Source organism: Mobula hypostoma, chromosome 5 (assembly GCF_963921235.1).
Source record: "Mobula hypostoma chromosome 5, sMobHyp1.1, whole genome shotgun sequence".
NCBI lineage: Eukaryota > Metazoa > Chordata > Chondrichthyes > Myliobatiformes > Myliobatidae > Mobula > Mobula hypostoma.
The window spans coordinates 191,805,993-191,831,859 of NC_086101.1; the positions used below are offsets into that span (position 1 = coordinate 191,805,993).

The 25,867-nt window shown below is 45.0% G+C and overlaps 1 protein-coding gene across 2 annotated transcripts in view; it reads right to left on the bottom strand.

Annotated features, from left to right (window-relative positions):
* The window catches only part of hmgcs1 (3-hydroxy-3-methylglutaryl-CoA synthase 1 (soluble)), a 49,265-nt gene extending 25,960 nt beyond the window's left edge, over nt 1–23,305 (bottom strand). The window contains exon 1 of one of the 2 annotated variants that reach the window (XM_063049594.1): nt 23,220–23,305. The gene's annotated coding sequence lies outside the window, so the exon portion shown is untranslated. Of the gene's footprint in view, nt 1–14,219; nt 14,425–23,219 lie in introns of those variants that run through there. The other variant, XM_063049595.1, reaches the window with a different exon arrangement.
* Between the last annotated feature and the right edge of the window lie 2,562 nt (nt 23,306–25,867).

Sequence of the window (25,867 nt, forward strand, 5' to 3'; positions counted from 1 at the left end):
ACAAGTTTTGAAAGGAAGAATAAAATTACAGCTATGAGGATACCAACAGCTTCCGGTGACCCCGTGACTTCTGTTTCGAAGGCCAACACAAGACTGATTTTCAAGGTCAACCCTCGAAGATGACAGGCCCTGATAAATACCTGGTAGGGCTCCGAAACTTTTGCTAATTAACTAGCAGAGGTGTCCAAAAGTATTTGCAGTCTCTCATTGCTACAGTCACGAAGTCCCACCTACTTCAAAAGAGCAACAATCTCACAAATGCCCAAGAGCAGGGTGAGCTGCCTCAAAGACTATTGACCAGTGGCACTCACATCTACAATAATGAAGTGCTTTGAGGGGTTGGTTATGGCTAGAATTAACTCCTGTCTCAGCAAGGACCTGGACCCACCGAAATCTTAGATCTGTAATCTAAGTGACTTTGATCATGGAATAACTAATGGTGCCAGATGGGGTGGTTTGAGTATCTCAGAAACTGCTGATCTTCTAGGATTTTCACACACAACAGTCTCTAGAGTTTACAGAGAATGGTGCAAGAAACAAAAAGCGTCCAGTGACTGGCAGATCTATGGGAGAAAACACCTTGTTAATGAGAGAGGTCAAAGGAGAGTGGTCAGACTGGTTCAAGCTGACAGGATGGGGACAGTAACTCAGATAACCACTCGTTACAACAGTGGTGTGCAGAAGAGCATCTCTGAAACCTTGAAGTGGATGACCGCACCGAAGTCCACTCCTGTACCTCATAAAGTGACTAAGTGTGTGCAGTTGAGACTTGATGGGCTGAAGGGCCGTTTCCGTACTGTATGGCTCTACATTTTATAGGCTTTCCTTGAATGGAAAATCCACAAAACATAGTGGATACAGCCCAGTTCATCACAGGTAAAGTCCTCCCCACCAGTGAAAGCATCTACATAGAGTCCTGTTGCAAGAAAGCAGCTTACATAATCAAGGACCCACACCAGGGATTCCCAACCTTTTTTTTATGCCATGGACCCCTACCATTAACTGAGGGTTCTGTGGACTCACGCCATCCAGGCTAAGCTCCATCCACTGCTACCATCAGGAAGGTGGTGCAGGAGCCTCAGGAACAGTTATTACCCCTCAACCGTCAGGCTTCTGAACCAAAGACGATAATTCAGTTCTCTTCTGCCACCCACCCCAATCCCTCCCGCGGCACTCCACCTTCACTATTCCCAACATCCTTTGCTCCCGCCAGATGTACAAACTCGCTCTCTGCTCCACGTTGATATATACAGTACTGTGTAAAAGTCTTAGGCACCCCAGCTATATATATCCGTCTAAGATTTTTGGACAGTGATGTAAACCTACTTACTGCAATTTATAGTTCTTTTAAATTATATTTCAGGTACATTTATTATTAAAGAATGTATAAATTTTACAACTATGAGATTTGCTTGCTTACAGGTAGTCACAAAGCAAGAAACCCGAAAGAACCCAATTAAAGAAAAAGAATAAAAATAAAAAACCAACACTTGCTATGCAAGAAAAAGAACAATGCAAATCATGCAAACAATTGAAGCGAACAGCATTCTGAACCAAAATTGAGCCCTCAGATCCGAACCCTGGATGTATAAATAAATTATCGTTTTATTACATATTGGAATGTACTGCTGCTGCAAAACAACAAATTTTATGACATAAATCGGTGATAAAGCTGATTCTGATTTTAATTTCTGTGAAGAGAGGAGGCAACCCACCTCAGGCATAGGGTCAGTGGGGGCCAGCATCAGACAGCAAAATCTTTCCTCAACTATCATTCTTCTTTGGTGACGCAGCACTCTCACCGAGTGAGCTAGCAGAAGCGAAAGGGCCAAAGTTTGCCAGAGTATTGAAAATGCAAGGGTAGGCACTTGGGTAGGGAAGATGTTTAAACAGAGGACTATTAATCAGTGCTGTTGGGTGGCACAGGAGTTCAGTGGATAGCAGAATGCAGTTACTGCACCCGAAATTGTCGTTCAATTCCTGTCAGCCTCTATAATCAGTTCATACCTTCTCCCCATGACCAAGTGCATTTCCTCCATGTTCTTCAGTTACCTCCCGCACTCCAAAGATGTACGGGTTAGGGCTAGTGAGTTGTGAGCAGGTTATATAGGCTTGCGGGCTGACCCCAACACACTTTTGGACAGTGTTAGCCGCTGACGCAAACAATGCATTTCAGTGTTTTGATGAACTTGTAATACAGCTTGTAACTTTTATGTTTACAAACACTCAGTTAACAGGAAGTAGTTAGGGAGCAAACAAAATGCTGGCCTCTTGAAAGAGAATGGAACATAAAACTAGACAACTCTTCTTACAATTATACAAGGTGCTGACCAGACACCAGAGAAATGTGAATAACTTGTTCAGGACATTGAGGGGAGTCTAAAACTAAAGGGCACAGATTTAAGATGAGGGGAAAGGTTTAAGAAGAAATGGCAGAGGCAGGAATAATTACTGTTTTAAAAAAACAGGTTCGTGGACAAGAAAGGTTTGGAGGGTTCTGGGTCAGTGGGACTAGTCTGGATAGATATCTTAGTCAGCGTGTATGAGTGGGCCGAATGGTCTGGTTATGTGCTGTTTGAATGCACTGGAAGTAGATCAGGGAAAGTTTACCTATGGGATGAGAGAGTTTTCTGAAATGGAATGGCTGAGCTGCATGACACTCGAATAATAAGAGGTGATGTAAAGGAGACTGATGGGTCTCAACAGGATGGACCTCAAGAATCCAAAACGGGTACAAGGGGCACTAGCCTCCGTAGTACCAGGACATTTTCAAGGAACAATGCCTCAAAAAGGTGGTGTCCTCATAAAGGACCCCCGTCAAGCCTTGTTCTCATTGCTATCACCAGGAATGAGGTACAGAAACCTGTAAACACACACTCAGTGATTCAGGAACAACTTCTTCCCGCTGCTGTCCAATTTCTGAATGGACACTGAATTCATGAACACTACCTCACTACTTTATTTCTATTTTTGCACTACTTATTTAATATAATGATTTAACATGCAAGATATATCTCACTGTAATTCAGTATTTTTCTATTGTACTGCTGCTGCAAAAACAGCATATTTCATGACATGTGATGGTGATATTAAGCCAGATTCTGGGCGTCAAGGGTGTGGGGAACAGACTCCAGGTATCACACAGCCAACTTCTGCTTATGTTTTTAATCACAGAGCTTTACTGACTGCCACAACTGCAGCAGCTCTCTCAGGAGAGGCTTAGTCATTACGGACATACAAATAAGGAGCCTGGCCCTCAAATCTGCTTCGTAATTTAGTAAAATCATAACTGATCTAACTGTAACTGTGATACTATATTGTAAATTTCTACTCCACTTGCTCAAAAATCTATCTTTCTCTGGCATAAAAATTTTCTATTTCCAGCACGGGGTACAACATGGGGTACAAGGAGAGAGATAATAGGGTGTTGACCTCAGTATCTGTTCGGTTTATGGTGGGCACTGATTAAAATTAGAAATTGTTCTGTTGCTACTCAGTATGACCCTTCTCTGTCACATGCACTGGGTCCAACGGTAAACAGATTAACGGCCAAGAATCAGGTCTCCCACCATCTTCAATTACCTACCTTCCTCTCAACGCTAATGCACTTCCCTCAATATTTATCCAGCTTATCGATGGATAAACATTACAAAGTTCGGACAGAATGTCCACACAAAGCCATAACTCATTTACATTGGCTTCAAAGCAGGCACTTTAAAATATAGGTGAAAGGGCAGGCTGGAGATTGCTTAAACAAGACGAAATTACAACAACATAACTCATCCTGTATGATGTGAAGAAATGCTACAAATCTCTTTTGGGAGGATTAACACTTAGACAAGTCAGAAGAGGAGAATGTCAATTGTGACACAGTAACGTAGTGGTTAGCACAACCATTTTACAAAGTACAAAGTAAGTTTATTATTAAAGTACATATATGCCACCATACACAACCCTGAGATTCATTTCCTTGAGCATTCACAGTAAATATAAAGTAAACCAAATAAACGAGCAATAAATATTGAGAACACTCGAGATAAAGTCCTTAAAAGTGAGTCCATAGGTTGTGGAATCAGTTCAGTTTTGAAGTGAATGAAGTTATCCCATCTGGTTCAAGAGCCTGATGGTTGAGGGGTAACTGTTCCTGAACTTGGTGGTGTGGGCCCTGAGGCCCCTGTACCACTTTCCTGATGGCAGCAGCGAGAAGATAGCATGACCTGGACGGACAGGGTTCCTGATGATGGATGCTGAATTCCTGCACAGCGCTCTGTGTAGATGTGCTCAATGTAGGGGAGGACTGGGCTGTAACCAGTACTTTCTGTAGGTTGTTTCGCTCAAGGGCATTGATCGCCAGTGATCACCAACAGGGGATCGATTCCCACCACTGTCTGCAAGGAGTTAGTATGACTGTGTCGGTTTCCTCCCGCATTCCAAATGCATTCGGGTTAGCAGGTTGTGGCACGTAAGCATAGTGACACTTGCAGCTGCCCCCGGAACATCTTCAGATGGTTGTTGTTAACTCAAACAATACATTTCACAGCAGGTTTTGATGTACATGAGACAAATACAACCAATCTTTTACCTAGCTTTAAATTTTATGTTCATGTCTTGTCTTAACCTCCTCCGCCCTAGGGAGAACAGACACAGCACATAACATCTCAGAATGAAATGTAAAACAAGACTAGTGCAGTATGAATCACTGAATCTTACTGGAACTGTTCCAAATGACTGCGCAGCACCAACATGTTCCATCAAATACAGGAGTTTGAGGACAATTGGTATGTACCCAAATACTCTTGCAAATTTCTACATACATACAGTGGAGGGCATTTTAACCGGTTGCAACAGCCTCTAGAATGGAGGGGCCACTGTACAAGATCTGAAAAAGCTGCATAAAGCTGTAAACTCAGTCAATTCCATGGTGGGCACTGGGCTCCTCAGTATCCAGGGCATCTTCAACAGGGGCATCCATCATTAAGGACCCCACCACCCGGGACATGCCCTTTTCTCATGGCCAGCATTGCTCCTGCACGGTGGTACACGAGTCAGAAGACACACACACAGCATGCTGTTCTTGGACTACAGTTCAGCATAGTTCCATCCAGGCTCAGCAAGAAGCTCTGAGACCCCAGCCTTGACCCTGCCTTCTGCAGCTGGATACTGGACTTCCTGTCAGATGGCCAGCAGGTGGTAAGTGTGGCTTCCCTCACCTCTAACCCTCAGGGCTGCGTTCTGCGTCCTGCGTCCCCTCCTTTACTCCCTGTATACCCATGACTGTATCACCACCCACAGATCCAATCTGCTAATTAAATTTGCCAACGACACTAATTTGATTGGCCTCATCTCAAACAATAACGAGGTGACCTACACGGAAGAAGTCAACTCTCTGACACAGTGGTGTCAAGAAAACAATCTCTCCCTCAGTGTCGAAAAACAAAGGAGCTGGTTATGAATTACAGGAGGAATGGAGACAGGCTAACCCCTATTGACATCAATGGGTATGGGGTTGAGAGGGTAAACAGCTTCAAGTTCCTCAGCATCCACATCACCGAGGACCTCATGTGGCCTGTACACACCAACTGTGTGGTGAAAAGTCACAACAGTGCCTCTTTCACCTCGGACGGTTGAGGAAGTTTCGTATGAGTCCCCAAATCCTAAGAACTTTCTACAGGGGCACAAATGAGAGCATCCTGACTGGCTACATCACTGCCTGGTATGGGAACTGTACCTCCGTTAATTGCAGGACTCTGCAGAGAGTGGTGCAGACAGCCCAGCGCATCTGTAGTTGTGAACCTTCCATGATTCAGGACATTTACAAGGACAGGTGCGAAAAAGGTCCCATAGGATCACTGGGGACCCGAGTCACCCCAACCACAATCTATTCCAGCTGCTACCATCCGGGAAGTGGTACCGCAGCATAAAAGCCAGGACCAACAGGCTCAGGGACAGCTTCTTCCACCAGGCCATCAGACTGATGAACTCACGCTGACTTGAGTGTACTCTATATTACATTGACTGTTCTATTTATTATAAATTATTATGATTGCACATTGCACATTTAGATGGAGACGTAACGTAAAGATTTTTACTCCTCATGTATGTGAAGGATGTAAGAAATAAAGCAATTCAATTAAAAAATATAAGATAAAAGACATTAGTTACAAGTAAGATTAAATAAATAGGTTTTGAGCTGGTGCTTAGAAGTGCCAACTGAGACTGCATCCCTTAGAGCTTTAGGTATTGAAATCCAGTTTATGAATGTAGTTCAAAAAAGCTGGCATGCCAATTATCTTTTGAGGGAGATTGTTTAAATTTAAGAGAAACGGGTTTTTGGTGATTAATACTAGGAACCTGAAGCTCTGAATGTTAACACCATTGATTAAGACAGGAGCATGATCACCATAACCACCCCCCACCACCCCTGGCCAAGTCCCTTCCTGATATCAATGCTACTACTAGGGAGTGTAATTAAAGACTCAACTCTGTACAAGGTCGAACAGTTTACCAGCGGAAAATAATTAGCACTCAGTGCTTCATCTGAATTAGTCAAGTGTGATTAAAGCCTTTAAAAGAATATGCTTGGAATATTTTAAAGAAAATCCCAGCTGGAAGGCGCCCTGTGTAAGCAACAATGGAAAGTGCTAATGGATTTCCTACTTATCCGAGATTGCACATTGACAAAACCTTGAGAAAATGGAAACAGAGGTGTCTCCTCATGAGAGGATCTAAACGTAGGAGTCTGCTTAAATAAAAAACAATCTGTTGGAAACACTCAGCAGGGCAGCCCACACCTGTGGAAAATGGCACAAGCATCAACATGGACACCTCCAAAGGGCGATGCCTCAACAAGGCAATATCCATCACTAAGGACTCCCATCACCCAGGACATGGCCTCTTCTCATGAGGGAGGAAGTACAGGAGCCCAAGGTACACACTCAATGTTTCAGGAACAGCTTCTTCCCCTACGCCAGCAGATTTCCGAACCCATGAACACTACCTCACTACTTTTTTCTTTCTTTTTGCTCTACTTATTCCATTTAAGTTTTATATATTTCTTGTAGTAATTTCGATAGGCATCCGTTAGTCTCAGAGACCATGGATTTGTGCCTTGGAAGGTTTCCAGGGCGCAGGCCTGGGCAAGGTTGTATGGAAGACCAGCAGTTGCCCATGCTGCAAGTCTCCCCTCTCTACACCACCGATGTTGTCCAAGGGAAAGGCATTAGGACCCATACAGCTTGGCACCAGTGTCGTTGCAGAGCAACGTGTGGTTAAGTGCCTTGCTCAAGGACACAACACGCTGCCTCAGCCAAGGCTTGAACTAGTGACCTTCAAATCACTAGACGAACACCTTAACCACTTGGCCACACGCCAACACAGTAATTTATTGTATTTTTCATTATGTATTGCACTGTACTGCTGCCACAAAACAACACATTTCACGTCATATGTCAGTGATGTTTAACCAGAGCAACAAAACGCAGGAGGAACTCATCAGGTGAGGCAGCATCTATGGAGAGGAATAAAGAGTCCACGTTTCAGCCCGAGACCCTTCACCAAGAGAGGAGAGTGGACCATAGGAAAGTAACTGTGTGTGAGTGTGGTGGTCTTGGTGTGTATGCTTCTTAGTCTCATCGCTGATGGGAGTGGGACAAACAGTCCATGAGCAGGGTGGGTGGGATCCTTTATGATGTTATTGGCCCTTTTCAGGCACCTTTCTGTAGAAGCGCCCTTGTGAAAGGTAAGCTGGTGCCTGTGATGTGTTGAGGTGTTTGCACTCATCAACCCATATCACAACTTCATACTCCAGGAGAGGCAAGTCTATGCAGGAGGGTCTGGTCTTCAAACATCCTGGGCCCTCTTGCCATCAGATCAAGTCCTTATCAATTAAACGTACTTGTCACACGTGAATCGAAGCAGACAGTGAAGTACGTTGTTTGCATCAGAGACTAAAGCAGGCTGAGGATGTGCTGGAGTCAGCCCGTTGTGCAATGCCATGTTTCCAGTGCCAAGTTATCAGACTGTTACAAACCTTTAATCACATTATGGAAACAAGCATGACAGCAGAGGGAGCTGTCATTGTACAGTCAGAGGCATGATTTTAAAACAGATGTGAGGGGCAGCTTTTATTTTACACACAGAGTGGTGGGTGCCTGGAATGAGCTGCCTGGGGAGGTGGTCGATGCAGATACATTAGAGGCTTTTAAAAGACGTTCAGATCGGCACATGGATGTGAGGAAAATGGGAGGAAATGGACATTGTGTAGGCAAAAGGGATGAGTTCAGTTGGCCATTTGATTCCTAATTTATTTGTTCAGCACAACATTATGGGCTGAAGGGCCTGTTCCTGTGCTGTACTCTCCTATTAACTTGAATCCAAGTTCACACTCATTGTTACTCAACATAGCTTGACATCGATGGTTGGGAAGTTGTTGGAGTCGATTGTCAAGGATGAGTTACAGAGTACCTGGAGGCATATGACAAGATATGCAGAACTCAGCATGGTTTCCTTAAAGGAAAATCCTGCCTGACAAACCTATTGCAATTTTTTGAGGAAATTACAAGTAGGCTAGACAAGGGAGATGCAGTGGATGTTGTACATTTGGATTTTCAGAAGGCCTTTGACAAGGTGCCGCACATGAGGCTGCTTAACAAGTTAAGAGCCCATGGAATTACGGGAAAGTTACATACCTGGATAGAGCGTTGGCTGATTGGCAGGAAACAGAGAGTGGGAATAAAGGGATCCTATTCTGGTTGGCTGCCGGTTACCAGTGGTGTTCCACAGGGGGCCGTGTTGGGGCTGCTTCTTTTTACGTTGTACATCAACGATTTGGATTATGGAATAGATGGCTTTGTAGCGAAGTTTGCTGACGATACAAAGATAGGTGGAGGGGCTGGTAGTGCTGAGGAAACAGAGAGTCTGCAGAGAGACTTGGATAGATTGGAAGAACGGGCAAAGAAGTGGCAAATGAAGTACAATGTTGGAAAGTGTATGGTTCTGCACTTTGGCAGAAGAAATAAACGGGCAGACTATTATTTAAATGGGGAGAGAACTCAAAGTTCTGAGATGCAACAGGACTTGGGAGTCTTCGTGCAGGATACCCTTAAGGTTAACCTCCAGGCTGAGTCGGTGGTGAAGAAGGCAAATGCAATGTTGGCATTCATTTCTAGAGGAATAGAGTATAGGAGCAGGGCTGTGATGTTGAGGCTCTATAAGGCACTGGTAAGACCTCACTTGGAGTACTGTGGGCAGTTTTGGTCTCCTTATTTAAGAAAGGATGTGCTGATGTTGGAGAGGGTACAGAGAAGATTCACTAGAATGATTTTGGGAATGAGAGGGTTAACATGAGGAACGTTTGTCTGCTCTTGGACTGTATTCCTTGGAGTTTAGAAGAATGAGGGAGGACCTCACAGTAACATTTCGATTATTGAAAGGCATGGACAGAGTAGATATGGCAAAGTTGTTTCCCATGATGGGGGAGTCTAGTACGAGAGGGCATGACTTAAGGATTGAAGGGTGCCCATTCAGAACAGAGATGCGAAGAAATTTTTTTAGCCAGAGGGTGGTCAATCTATGGAATTTGTTGCCACGGGCGGCAGTGGAGGCCAAGTCATTGGGTGTATTTAAGGCAGAGATTGATAGGTATCTGAGTAGCCAGGGCATCAAAGGTTATGGTGAGAAGGCGGGGGAGTGGGACTAAATGGGAGAATTGATCAGTTCATGATAAAATGGTGGGGCAGACTCAATGGGCCGAATGGCCGACTTCTTCTCCTTTGTCTTATGGTCTTATATACCAGTAAATGACACAACACTCAGAACAACTGCAGAACAAATACAGCCTAAAAGACCAAAGCACCAGCAGGGAGATAACATCGAGCATGACTGGTCATGATAAAAACAAAACACATGAAAGTCGAAGAATCGAACAGTGAAATAAATTCACTGGTTGTCCTGTCACTGCTGATTGGGCAGAATGGAAATTATTGGCATTAAAATTTAGAGGAAAAATTAGTTTGAATTTTCCTACTGTATACCAGCACGGTAATCTAAAAATGATCATAATGCTTTCCAGTGCCATTTAAAAGGCGTATGGGTTGGGGGGAGTTACGGTTACGTGACATTGACGCCAGAAGGGTGGCAACACTTGTAGGCTGCCCCCAGCACATACTCAGACTGAGGTGATGACGGACACAAATGACACGTTTCGACGTGCATGTGACAAATAAAAGATAATCCTTCTCAGTCTGGAACATTCAATAAAAGAAGCTGCCAAGCTGAAACGTAATTGCCAGAAGCTCTCTGTACATTGCAGCAGGGTTACGTGGAACACAAGCTGACCACAAACTGGGCTGAGCCTCTTGTGCTTTTCATATATCAGCAGAAAAGGTATCCAGCAGTGTGGCAGCCCACACACAAAATGCTGGGGGAGCTCAGCAGGCCAGGCAGCGTCTATGGAAATTAATAAACTATCGTTTAGGGCCAAGACCCTTCGCCAGGACAGAAAAGTTGCCGGTGGGTGGGGGGGTGGTGGTGAAGAAGCTAAAATACAGATGTGGGGAGGGGAAGGACAGCAGAGATCACAGAGGCTCTCACTGAACTCCTGTTGAAGAGAAGAATTATACTTCTTCAGGGTAAGAAGGACTTCAGATTTAAACCTTCCTCAGGAGAACGGAGAACAGAAATCCAGGCTACGCCAATCCTGTCCCAGTGCTGGCGGTGTTGCAATGCTGCTCTTCCAGATTGTCAAACGTAGATCCTTCAGAAATGTGACACCAACCTCCTGTGCTTTCTCAGGAGGGAGCAGAGAAAGGGTCCAGGATGAAATTTGAAGGATATCATCTCATTCGTAGAAGGACCACAGCTGGAATACTGCACTAAATTTAGACCCCTAACACTAAAAAGAGATTTACTTGGTTTAGAGCATGTACAGACTGCCAGTAATTGCAGGTCTTTCACACAACAAGAGATCAAGTAGTCTTTGAGATCGTTGTTCAATTGCCACCACTGTCTGTACGGAGGTTGTACATTCTCCCTGTGACTGTGTGGGTTTCCTCCAGGTGCTCCAGTTTCCTCCCACATTCCAAAGGTGTGCAGGTTAGGGTAAGTTGTGGGCATGCTATGTTGGAACTGGAAGCATGTGCCCCCAGCACAGCTCTGACTTTGGTTGTTAACTCAAACGCTGCATTTCAATGTATGTTTCAATATCAGACATCCCACCTCTCCCGGAAGTTCCGGGAGTCTCCTGCAAATTGATGGTGCTACCGCCCTGAAATGAGTTTTTGCAGGGTGAGATGTCTGCAATATACATGTGAGAAATAAAGCTGATCTTTTTTAAAAATACATCTTTAACCTGTACCGAATAGAGTTAAAGAACAAGAGGTGACCTCACCAGAGCTCTTAGTGGACTCAAAAGAGGGAAAGGCGGCAGGATGATCACCCTACCTGAGTGGCTGGAGCCAGATAAGAATTGACAACATCCAAAGGCTCACCACCATTAAGCATGTCTCTGTGGAGAATTGTCGCAAGAAAGCAACATCCATCATCAAGAGCCTCAACACCCACAGCAGCAGGTTCAGGAACAGTTATTACCCCTCAACCATCAGGCAGGAGGTACAGGAGCCTCAGGGCCCACACCACCAGGTTCAGGAACAGTTATTACCCCTCAACCATCAGGCAGGAGGTACAGGAGCCTCAGGACCCACACCGCCAGGTTCAGGAGCAGTTATTACCCCTCAACCATCAGGCTCCTGAACCAGAGGAGATAACTTCACTCACCCACCACTGAATTGTTCCCACAATCTATGGTCTCACTTTCAAAGACTGTTCGTCTCATGTTCTCATTATTTATTGCTTATTATTGTTGTTTTTCTTTTTGTACTTGCACATTGGTTGTCTATCTGCTTTGTGCGGTTTTTCATTGATTCTATGGTGTTTATTTGTATTTACTGTGAATGCCCTCAAGAAAATGAATCTCAGGATTCTACACGATGACGTATGTACTTTGATAATAAACGTACTTCGAACATGAAAAATGTTGCACAGCACAGAAACACCAGGTCGTTGACATAACTAAATTTGTTCCACAATTAGGCATACATTAATTCTATTCTATTGTGTCGTGGAGCAACGTGGAGGCTCAGTCACAGAATTCACTAAACACAGACGGATAGATTTTTGGACTTTAAGGGAATGGAAGGATATTGTTGTAGGGCAGGAAAATAGAACTCGCAGCAATTTTATTATCAAAGTACATATGTCACCATAGGTGTGTGCTGCTGAAGGGTTTCTGCCCGAAACATCAACTGTACTCTTTTCCTAGAGGCTGCCTAGCCTGCTGAGCTCCTGCAGCATTTTGTGTGTGTGCACTCAGATTTCCAGCCTTTGCAGATTTTCTCGTTTGTCACCAGAGATATATGTCCGTATGATTTCACGTCAATGAGTGCAGCTTCATTTCTTGTAACAACATTCAGAGTGCAGCCTAAAGTCCCACACACAACGATTCAGAAGGTCGGGTACAGAGTCTAAAGTTCCACACACAATTCAGAGAGGATCGGGTACAGAGCAAAAGTCCCACAAACACGATTCAGAGAGGGTCAGGCACAGGGTCTGAACACCCACACACGACTCAGACAGGGTCAGGTACGGGGGTCAAAACACCCACACACGATTCAGAGAGGGTCAGGTACAGGGTCTGAACACTCACACACGATTCAGAGAGGATCAGGTACAGGGTCTGAACACCCACACATTATTCAGAGAGGGTCAGGTACAGGGTCTGAACACCCACACACGACCCAGAGAGGGTCAGGTACAGGGTCTGAACACCCACACATGATTCAGATAGGGTCAGGTACAGGGTCTAAACAGCCATACAGAATTCAGAAAGGGTCAGGTACAGGGTCTAAACACCCGCACACGATTCAGAGAGGGTCAGTTACAGGGTCTGAACACCCACACATGATTCAGAGAGGGTCAGGTACAGGGTCTAACGACCCACACACGATTCAGAGAGGGTCAGGTACAGGGTCTGAACACCCACACATGATTCAGAGGGGGTCAGTCACGGGGGTCTAAAGCTCCACACACGATGATTCAGAGGTGGTCAGGTACAGGGTCTAACGACCCACACACGATTCAGAGAGGGTCAGGTACACGGTCTAACGACCCACACACAATTCAGAAGTTATTGCTTCTGTTCCATAATCAGATTCGTGCATGGTCCATGAACATTACAATACATAAAAGTTGCTGGTGAACGCAGCAGGCCAGGCAGCATCTCTAGGAAGAGGTGCAGTCGACGTTTCAGGCCGAGACGCCTGCTGCGTTCACCAGCAACTTTTATGTGTTGCTTGAATTTCCAGCATCTGCAGAATTCCTGTTGTTAACATTACAATACACTTTGCTTTGTTCATTTTTATAATTTATGGTCATTAGAGCTATTGCACTGTACTGATACAGCAATGCAACAACGTCCTATGGTGTCAGAGACACAGATCTAATTCTGATCATCAAGAAACTCGGCATCGCACAGTACACAGGAGCCCACTTGGTCAGCTCCACATCTACAACTGTTTCTTCACTCCACCACGACACACAGTAGCAGCAGATTGTCCGTTCTAGACGAACAGACTGCAGAAACTCACCGAGATTGTTCAGACAGCACCTTCCCAACCCCTCACCTCTACCAGCTGGAAGGACAAGGGCAGCAAAAGACAGGGAGCACCACCCACTGGAAATTCCCTCCAGGTCACAGACTGTCCTGGCTTGGAAATCTACCCCTGTTCCTTCACCGTCAATGGGTCAAAATCCATCCGAGAACTCCCTAATAACATCGTGGGTGTTACCACCACCTTAAGACATGAAAAAAATGCTGACTCGGTCTGTATCCCTTCATTGCACACATAAAAGATATTTACAGAGAATGCTAGAATAGACTGGAGAAGCTAAGTAGCCGCGGCAAAACCTCGCATTCTGTTCCCCTTCCGCTATGCCGTGACTGCTCTTGACAACCCCTGCCACCCGTCCAACAGCCGGGCCCTGTCAGGGAGCGGCCTCCCGTGACTGACAGGGATACGTCAGGCCGAAGGGCCTCCTTCCGTTCCCCCTCGCCGATTGGATCATGCTGTGCCCGATTCCGCCACCTACCCACCCATAAGGCGGGAGAGGAAAGAGTTCGCGGCGCCAAGAAACTGTTCTCTCCCGCATCCCCGATCGCCGCTCACCTGAGCCCGAAACTCAGCGCCGGCCCACAAGTCGTCTTGTCCGACAGCAACCACCGACCGAGCTCCGAACCCGGGCTCTTAACAGCCGAACCGGCGCTTCATTCGGATCCCGCCGCCTGCGACCCCAAGCCGACCGCCGTGGCCGCCGCCATCTTGGAGAGGCGGGAGCAGATTGCGCATGTGCCCTGAATGCGGGGTATAGACTGGGCATGCGCGTTCTACCGCCTCCTGCAGGAAGGTCGGGGAGCGGCAGCACCAATCCTAGCATGAGGGAATACCAACTGAGTCCCAGCAGGAGGGAATACCAACAGAAACGGTCCCAGCAGGAGGAAAAAATTCCAACAGAATTAGTGCCAACAGGCGGAAGGAATATCAACAGAAAGTCCCAGCAGGAGGAGGGAATACCAACATAAACAGTCCCAGCAGGAGGAGGGGATATCAACAGAAACAGACCCAGGAGGAAATTCGAACAGAAACAATCCCAACAGGATGGGAGAATATCAGCAAGAAAAGCCCCAGAGGGAGGTGGTAATCAGAATCAGGATTAATATTACTGACATGTCATAAATAAACATCGCAATAAATTATAACAGAACTATAAATTATAATATGGATATTGTAATTTATAAATTAGATTAGTACAAAAAGAGATAAAATAGTGAAGTAATGTTCATGGGCTCATTGTCCATACTTAAATCTGATGATGGAGGGGAAGTAGATGACCCCAAATTTCTTTAGCCAGAAGGGTGGTGAATCTGTGGAATTCATTGCAACAGGCAGCTGTGGAAGCCAAGTCAATGGGTGTATTTAAGGCAGAGGTTGATAGGTTCTTGGTTGATCAGGGCATGAAGGGATGCAGAGAGAAATCAGGAGATTGGGGCTGAGAGGAAAAATGGATCAGTCATGATGAAATGGCAGGGCAGACTTGACAAGCCAATCGGTCTTACTCTGATCCCCATGCCTTATGGTCTTATGGTCTAAAACATTGTCAGAAAGAGCAGATCCAACAGAAGGAGGGAATACCAATAAAAACAGTCCCAGCAGGAGAAGAGATTACGCACAGGAACAGTCCCAGCAGAAGGGATTACACGCAGGAACAGTCCCAGCAAGAGAAGGGATTTCACACAGGAACAGTCATAGCAGGAGAAGGGATTACGCACAGGAACAGTCCCAGCAGAAGAGATTGCACACAGGAACAGTCCCAGCAGAAGAGATTGCACACAGGAACAGTCCCAGCAGAAGAGATTGCACACAGGAACAGTCCCAGGAGAAGAGATTACGCACAGGAACAGTCCCAGCAGAAGGGATTTCACACAGGAACAGTCCCAGCAAGAGAAGGGATTTCACACAGGAACAGTCCCAGCAGAAGGGATTACACACAGGAACAGTCCCAGCAGGAGAAGGGATTACCAGCAGAAACAGCCCCACCGGGAGAAGGGAAAACCAGTAATGTCCACACAAGTCTTTTAAACCATGAGGGGCAGAGATGGGATAAATATTAAGATTTTTCCCTAGGAGTGGGGAATCCAGAATGAGAGACCATAGGGTTAAAGTGAGAGGGGAGAGATTTAACTGGGAAGTTTGTTTTAAATTAGGGTGGTAGTTATGTGGACTGAGTTTCCAGAGGAAGTCATACAATGACAATGTTTCATTGACAGGTGGACAGAATTGGAATCAGGTTTTTGTGGTGGGGTGGTAAACCTCCTCTAAACTTTCCCTACCTCTTACCTGAAGCAGATGCCTGTCATTATAAATCCCTCTGCTTTGGAAAGATTTTCCAAATACCTGCCCTTTTTTTGCCCCTCATAACTTTGTTTAGTCACCCTTCAGCCCTCTCTGCTCCAAGAAAAACACACCTATTCCAATCTCATAACCAACATGCCCCTCAAATTGCACCATCTAAAAACCACCAAGAGGATCATTGGGTTCTCCCTTCCCCCTATTTGTGATATTTACTAGGAGCGTTGTAGAAGCTTTGTTGAGGATCCCGACCACCCAGCCCACAATTTCTCTGACCCACTACCATCAGGAAGGAGGTTCGGGAACATCAGGGCCAGGACTGCCAGACTGGGTAATGGCTACTTCCCTCAGGTTGTGAGACTAATGAATACCCTGCTATAAATTTGATTGTGGTAACATTTTGTTTTATGTGCTGTGTAATATACTGTATGTTCTGGGGGCACACTGTAGTCCAGAGGAATGTTGTCTCATTTGATTGAATATAGGCACATGTAAAAAAAAATCTGTAAAGCAAAGATACTTTGAAAAATTGTGAAATTATAAGTTTCTAAATATCAAAAAAATTACTATAAAAAAACAGTAAAGTAAAAAAAAATCAAATCAATATTTGGTGTGACCACTGTTACATACCCCATGGGTATCTTGTGACTGTCTTATGAGCATGACGTAATGGTCTTGTGGAGGTCACATGATGTAATTTTCCCACCAGTGAAGTCACATGATCACCTGTTCACAACAGGTATGAAGGAGACCCCTGGTGTGACGCAGTTAGTTTTCAGTTGAGTTTTTGTTTGTTTTATTAGTTACTCCGTTATGCTGCGTATTCATTTCATGACGCAGTTTCGTTTTAAAACGGAGTTTTACTTTCTATTGTAAGGTAGGGAGGGAGGGAACTCCCTTTCCTAAGGTAAAATCATTGTGCCGGCAGTTTCACCAGTCGCTGCCAGCTTTGTTGGTGTATGTTTGATTTACCTTTACAGTAGTATTGGAGAGTGAAGACCTTACTAAAGGATGGGAACCTGAAGGATCGAATAAAGTTGGAGTCGTTCGGCAGTTTAATAAAGAATCGACCTTATTAAGTCTTCGTTCAGAAAAGTGACCTGTATCTGAGATAACTCCTGCAAGAGCAGAGAAGTTGTGCAGTGTTCACTCGCCAGGAAAAAGTCAGTTCCTTTAAGCCGTTTTATTTCCTTTGTCGTGAATCCTTTGGAGAATCAGCAGTAACGTCACGTCTTTGAAGTAATTCGTTTCCAGAGAAGTCTCTTCATATTGACTGTGTAAATCACTTGGACTTGCGAATTTACCACTTTAAGAACTGTTTCCGAATTTACCCTTTTAAGAACTGTTCCAGAGATGCCGTATAGCAGTTAACTTCCGGTTAAGTTCGTCGTTGGAATACTTTTCGCTATTGTTGAGCAGAGTTTAATAAATGTTTGTTTGTTTTCATTAAACCTGCCTCAAATGATAACTCATTGTTGCTGATCACGTGACACCACCCTTTCCCTTTAAAACTGCATGTACTCTCTTAGGTACACTGTCATGCAGTTTTATTAGTGATAAAGACATTTTTAAAAATTGGCTGGTAGGTTGTTCCCAGTATCTTGGAGAACTTGCCACAGTTCTTCTGCAGACTTTGGCTGTCTTGCTTGCCTCTGTCTCTCTCCAGGTATTCCCAGACAGTCTCGATGATGTTGAGATCTGGGCTCTGTGCCATACCATCTCAAACCACATAAAAAATCTAGGGTTCCTAAGTGGTGCTGCTGGAGCTGACAGTCCCATGGGAAGATAGCTTGGAAGAGGCCTTTGAAAGGAAGCTCTCCAAGTACGCAGGACTGGTCAGCAACTGTCAGCAGGCTGGATGGAGAGCGAGGTGTCTCCCAGTGGAGGCTGGTTGTGGGGGATTCAAAGCCCGTTCCTTAGCCAGAGCCTTCAGCATTTTGGGCATCGAGGGAGAGAGGAAGAGGAGAGCCATCTGCAGTACCACCGATGTGGCAGAGAGGGCCTCAAGATGGCTGTGGCTCAAAAGAGGGGAGCCATGGAGTCATAAGTAGCTAGCCATCTGGACACAAGCTGGGGTCTGATCAGCCCCGGCTGGGTCACCTGGAGGAGGGTGTATGATGTTGAAAGTCCCGAGACACCCGATGATTGCAGGAACATCACTGAAGATGTGTGCAGAAGCATCAGTAGATGTATGTACACAGACTTTTACACAGTCTGTATGTAATCAGATAATAATAAACTTGAACTTGATTTGAATCTCCTCTGCACCCTCTCCAGTGTAAATACTTACTGTACTGAGAGTGTTCAACAGCCTGAGCTGGTGTGTTTGACGGGGAATTCTACAGTGAACACTCTCCAGTGTAAATACTGACTGTACTGAAAGTGTTCAACAGCCTGAGCTGGTGTGTTTGACGGGGAATTCTACAGTGAACACTCTCCAGTGTAAATACTGACTGTACTGAAAGTGTTCAACAGCCTGAGCTGGTGCGTTAGACAGGGAATTCTGCAGTGTACTCAGCGTAAGGGCACTTCCAGTAACTGAAACTCACTCTTACGGAACTCATGAACCACTAGCAAACTATCTGTGATACGTATTACATCTTCATCTCTCATAGTTTATATAAAACCAACTATTAAAATTATATAAAGTAACTTTATTATATAAAGATAGAAATAGTGATGATATTAGGAATATGTGCCACGGTAGTGTAGCGATGCTATAAAGCTCAGGGCATCGGAATTCCGGTGTACCTGTAAATTTTTACGTTGGTTCATGTGAGCATTGGTTTTCTCTGGGTCTCCAGTTTCCTGCAACAGTCCAAGATGTACCGGTTACTAGGTTAACTGGTCATTGTAAATTGTTCTGTGATTAGGCTGGGGTTAAGTCGGTGGGCTGGAACAGCCTGTTCTGCACTGAACCTCTAAGTAAAGAAAATAAATAAACAAAACTGGAGATCTGTAAGGAGGCGTGGTAGACGAGCAGCTACCAAAACACTTCACAGCGCCAGTGACTGGGGTTCAATTCCTGCCATTGTCTGTAATCAGTACGTACGTTTTCCCCGAGACCACGTGGGTTTCGTCCGGGTGCTCCAGTTTCCTCCCACATCCTGAAGTTGTACTGGTTCGGGGTCGTAAGATGTACTGGTTAGGGTTGTAAGATGTACCGGTTAGGGGTCATAAGATGTACTGGTTAGGGTCGTAAGATGTACTGGTTAGGGGTCATAAGATGTACTGGTTAGGGGTCGTAAGATGTACTGGTTAGTGTCATAACGGGGGGGGGGGGGCGCTGGGAACAGACCCAGATGCAAGACACAGACACTGAAGTACTAGGAACGGGACTTGACTAGAGAGCTGGGACAAGAACACAGACTTGGGCTAGGACATCGGCCAGGCAAGCAGGACCAGGACAAGGAACTGGGAACTAGGAGCCTGGGCTTGGACTCCGAGCTGGAGACTGGACAAGGACCCAGACCAGGGTCTTGACTCGGGCTCGGACCTCGGAACTAGGCGAGGACATGACGTGGCTACAGGACTGGACATGGTCTGGGTTCTTCGAGGCAAGGACATGACAAGGCTTGGGCTCTTTGAGGTGAGGACATGATGAACTAGGCGAAGACATGACGTGGTCTTGGGAGACAGAACTAGGCAAGGCTACAGGACAGAACGAGAGACTCCTAGGTAAGACGAGGGAATTCCAGCACAGGACAAAGCACATGGACAGGGCGAGGCACATGAAGCCTTGACTTGGTACTCAGGAACAGTTGAGCCTAGGACTTGGGATGACAGGAATGCAGAACACAGAACCTTGGTCTTGGGGAAGACAGGAACACAGAGCCTTGGTCTAGAGCACGGGAACACGGAGCCTTGGACTTGAGAGACAGGAACATAGGGACGTGGAACACAGAGCCAGGACCCCTCTTTGGGAACAGGACTTGGAGCCGGGGCTCTACACAGAATGCTGAACACGACGAGACGGTTCCCAACACTAGGTAGCGGCAAACGGCCGGACCTACCTAGCGAAGGCAAGGACACAGAGACAGTTCCAACTCAACGATAGACAGTTCTTTATCTTGACACAGCAAGGTTCTGGTCTCGCTCCAGTGATTGAACTTGACAAGATTGCAGGCAAGGCTTCAAAAGGAAGGGGAAGGGAAGGGAACAGTCCAGCCTCAGGGTAACAGCAAAGATGACCTGGCTTACCCAACGGAGGCAAGGACAGGAAGGGACAGATCCAACTGCAGGGTAAGGTAAAACAGCCTGACTTACCCCACGGAAGCGAGGACGGGATACTGATGAGACGAATCAGCACCCACACTCAAACCCAGGGCCACTTATATTCCCAGCCCAAAGATGAGCATCAGGTGCCTATGATTAAGCCCAACTGAAACAAGGGCCAGCCGGAAGACCTGGAGTCCAAAGTCCACGGACCGGACTGTGAACCGGAACGCGGACTTCAAGGACCAGACCATGACAGTTAGGGGGTTATAAGTTGTACTGGTTAGGGGTTGTAAATTGCACTGGTTAGGGGTTGTAAGTTATGGGCATGCTATGTTGTAGTGGTTAGGGATTGTAAGTTGTACTGGTTAGGGGTTGTACTCACATGACATGTGGACATGCTATGTTAGTGTTAGTATGTTGTCACATGCTATGTTGCACTGGAAGCATGGCGGTACTTGCGGGCTGCCCCCAGCACAAGCTCGGACTGAGTTGATCGCCGACACATTTCACTGTCTGTTTCCATGTACATGTGACAAATAAAGTAATGGTTGATAATACTGTATACTCTGTGTTACAGCAGTTCGAGTAACTGAAATTCACCTTTACAGAATTCCCAAATCATGCGTAAAATATTTCCAGATTTTCCAACTGGATTATTAAAACAACAATTTCACACCATCTTAGAAGTTTCTTTCCCCAGTGAATTAATCTGATCAACCATTCTAGTTAGACCCCCCCCCACACACCTCGATTATCAAGTCCCTCAGTCACTGCTCTGTAAACACACGCTGGTATTTATTTACTTATGCCTAAATGTGTATAACTAGATACGGATACGGATATTCCATATCCGTACTTTAAACTCTAACTTTATAGAATTAATTATTCATTATAATTGTTGAAGGTTGTTTTTGTTACAAGTCATGCCAACACACCACAGCAAATTCCTAATACATGTCTATGTATCTGAAAATAAAATTGATCCTTGATAAAATTTCCATCTTACAGAATTTATATAAAAATAACTAAATAAATGCAAACTGTAAAAAACAAACTTTGCACATTTTTGTTAAGGATTCACATAATGGGTGTAAAATGGGAATTCAGACAGTTTTCAAAGAACAGAACCCCTGAGTGCCACAGGGACGCACTGTATATAATAAAAGGACATGGTTATTATCTCTCAGAGGACAGGTTGGGAAATACGAACCGTTGAAGGCAGCTGTACAGTTTGCTTCCACACAAGAGGCAACTCCATGATCACTGGTTGTCAGCACTGTGGAGGCAGCTCACGTTCCAGTTCACTGTTAGCTGACTGTACATAGCTACAACCAAACGAAACAGCCTTCCTCCGGACCACACTGCACCCACACAACGTATATCACACACAGCTCATTAAAAAAAAGGATTACCACAAATACATTAACAAAATGTAATAACAAAAATATAATAACAGGTAAACAGATCACTATCCTATCTCTGTATAATGCAGGGTATACTGTAGAATTCTTTCTCAAACACACCAGCTCAGGCTGTTGAACACTTTCAGTACAGTCAGTATTACACTGGAGAAAGTTCACTGTAGAATTCCCTGTCAAACACACCAGCTCAGGCTGTTGAACACTTTCAATACGGTAACTATGACACTGGAGTGGGTACAGAGGAGATTCAAGTCAAGTTCACGTGTACTGCCATCTGACTGTACATATCTACAACCAAATGAAATAATGTTCCACTGGACCACGGTGCACCCACACAACGTATATCACACACCGCTCATAAAACAAAATATTCCCACAAGTTTATATAATGTAATTCAAAATTCATGTAGTGCACAGCAAACAGCTCCCCGTAGTAGTAGTGACGAGACCTCGGTGGAGGCAGGGTCTCCCAGGCTGAAGGGAAGAAACTGTTACCCAGTCCGCCAGTCCTGGGCCTGATGCTCCCGTACCTCCTTCCTGACGGTAATGGGTCAGAGAGATGGTGGGATTCTGGGTGCTCGCGATCCTCACAATGCTTTGGGCCCTTCGACCACAACGCTCCCGGTAAACGTCAGAAATTGTCAAGTTTGTTGCCATTTAACTATGTACATGTACACCATCAAATGAGATATTTCTCCGGACCAGGAAGTAAAGCACAAAAGTACACAGAATACACATGTATCTCATATGGGTGTGGGGTGGGGGGGGGGGAGCCGGACCCCAGTGATCCTCTGGGCAGTTTTTACTGTCCTCTGTTGTGTCTCTCCGGAGACAAAGATCGTGTACAGTACGTATATACAACCAAATGAAACAATGAACCTTGTATATATGTACAATAATCTTGAACTTGTGAGAGTGGAGTGGGATTGACGACTGACTCAACGCTTTTAGGGAGGAAAAGAGCAAGAATATGAAAATCCTCAGCCCTTGGAGAACCCAGCCACAACATAAATCACTAAAACAGTAATTCCTTCATCTTTAACACTGTACAGACAGACCTGTGAGAAATATCAGCCGCTTCTCATCACTCAGAGATATTTATTCGTATGGGTATTTTTAAATGCAACGTTTCCCGCAGTTTGAATGAACGTAAATGTGAATCAGTCAATTTGATTCAAGACTGTATAATATCATTTCCAGTGCACCAGGGTAAAGGAGAACGAAATAATTGTTACTCTGGATCCGATATAGTGCAAAAAAATAACACAATAAGATAAAAAACTATAACATTACAACACAATATACATAAATACTGACAGCTTATATACAAAAATTGATCGTATGTCCTTAAAGTGATGCTAGCCTAGATCTCAGCAGCGCTGAAATGATTGCACCACTCATAATTTCTCCTGCAACAAAATCATAAAACAGATCTAAATTCAGATCGAATTATAAACATGTACGTATTAAAATAAAGCTCGGTTACGGGTACGCAAGATCCGAAATAATTTACTTATTCATTTAGGGAGCCAAAGCATACAAAATAACCAATAAAAATAGATTGAAAATGATTAATTTTTCATATTTGCAAAACAAAACCTTTATTTTTATTTATTTGTACCTGTTTGAGGTGTGCCCACTGCGCTCACGCTGACCGCTGCCTTGCGTTCTCGCACCGCACTGGTACTGTTCATCTGCACAATGCCACCTAGCTTTATATACCACAACCAAACCTGATGTGTATGGGAAGGTTGTCAATCGACATGACTGATAGACACATTAACCAATGGAACAGCAGACGTGGCTGCTGGCGCGATCGGAAGCGCAGGAATTAGCCAATGGGAACCAGCGAGGGCAGCCCCACTCTCTTTGTGAATGGGTCTGCAATGGTGTGAGCGAGACCGTCATCTGGTGAGAGGGGACGGCGGCCAATCAGAGCGGTAGACCTCAAGCTCATAGGGCTCGAGCGCTCGATGCCAGCGGTCGCCCCTGGAGACGGTTGTCCCGGTAACGAGAGGAGGCCTACAAAGAAAAACCGAGGAACCATGGATGCAAAGACTTGAAACTAAATTCAGTACAGCAAATTAAAGATGATCGTTCTTGTTCAGAAATACATCCATGGCCCCTCCCTACCTGTTGCCCTGTAAAACTCACCTGATACATCATAGCTTGGTGTAGCAACTTCTAATTGCACAGAATTATGGATACATAACATAACATCACATCATGGAAACCAGCCTGTCTACACTTCTTACTGTCTCCTTAAAGCAGCCAGCATAATCAAACACCCCACCCACCCCAGACATTCTCTCTTCTCCCCTCTCCCACTGGGCAGAAGATACAAAAGCCCGAAAGCACATCCCACCAGGCTCAATGACAGCTTCTATAAGACTATTGAATGGTCCCCTAGTACAATATATGGATTATATCTCTTATGTCTTGGACCTTATTGTCTGTCTGCAGTGCACTTTCTCCTTAACTGTAACAAGATCAAAGTAAATTTATTATCAAAATACATATATGTCAACATATACAACCCTAAGATTTGTTTTTTGTGGGCATACACAGTAAATCCAAGAAACACAATAGAATCGATGAAAGTTCACACCCATGGGACGGACAAACGACCCATGTTCAAAGGACAACAATGTGCAAATACCAAAGAGAATACAAAATAACCATCATCATACATAATAAATAAATAAACAATAAATATCTCAAACATGCGATGAAGAGTCCTTGAAAGTGAGTTCAATATTTCCCTCCCCCTCCTGTCTTCTCCTATCATTTTGGATCTCCCCCTCCCCCTCCAACTTTCAAATCCCTTACTCACTCTTCCTTCAGTTAGTCCTGACGAAGGGTCTCGGCCTGAAACGTCGACTGCGCCTCTTCCTAGAGATGCTGCCTGGCCTGCTGCGTTCACCAGCAACTTGTATGTGTGTTGCTTCAATATTTCAATGATGGGGCAGGTGAATTTGTGAAGTTATCCCTCTGGTTCAAGAGCCTGATAGTTGAGGGGTAATAATGGTTCCTGAATCTAGTGGTGTGGGTCCTGAGGCTTCAGTACCTTCTTCCTGGTGGCAGCAGCGAGAAGAGAGCTTGACCTGGGTGGTGGGGGCCCCTGATGATAAATGCAGCTTTCTTGCTACAACGTTTTGTGTAGATGTGCTCAATGGTGGGGAGAGCTTTACCCGTGATGGACTAGGCCATATCTACTATTTTTGTAGGATTTTCCATTCAAAGGCATTGGTGTTTCCATACCAGGCCGCGATGCAACCAGTCATAACCAGGGAGGTTCTTTTTCAATATTTTTATTAATTTCTTACATAAAAGAACACAGAGTACAGTAGGACAGTGGTCCCCAAAGCATGTACTACCAGGCCGCGAGGAAATGGTATGATTTGGCGATAGGAGTCAGCAGCACCTTTCCTCATTCCCTGTCACGCCCACTGTTGAGCTTGAACGCACGCGAGGTCATTACACACGCGAGGTCATTACCCGCGCATCATCCATGCCAGCACGGGAAGAAGATCAACTCCTCGAGCTTGCAAATGACGGCGGGCTGAAAAGTACGTTTGACATAACATTTCTGCCGGCATTCTGGATCAAAGTCAAGGCTAAATATCCTGAGATAGCCACAAAAGTACTGAAAAAGTTCCTTTCATTTCCAACATATCTCTACAAAGCGGGATTTTCTGCAATGAATGCAACGAAAACTAAATTCTGGAATAGACTGGACATAAGGAACCCCCTTCGAGTATCACTGTCTCCCATCACCCCGCGATAGGACCATGTTGTTGCAGGGAAACAAGCCCAGGGCTCCCACTGATTCAGCGATACTGGTGTGTTGCAATGATTTTATATGTTCATACAGGGAAAATATGCGCCGTGTGTTTAATATCCAAACGTTACTTCAAATGTTATGATGCTATTGACTTATAATTGACTTATCACTATATTCATGCGAAGAAAATATGCAGTGTGTTTAATATTAAATAATAATAATATTAAGATAAACCCTTTTATAAACAAAATTGAGTGTATTAGCCACTTATCATCTATATTCTGGTCGTGATTAACATCCCCCCCGAACAGAATCGCCAAGAACAATGTGTAGAAAAAAATCGGCACGTACACGCATGCGCACTGGTGCCCGTGTAAGGCTTCATGGTCATGGTAGTCTTTCTCGGGGTAAACACAACGTATTTGACTGCTACTCTTGTCCATTTGCAACCCCACCTTCCCCCGCCGCCCAGTCGGCCGGTCCGC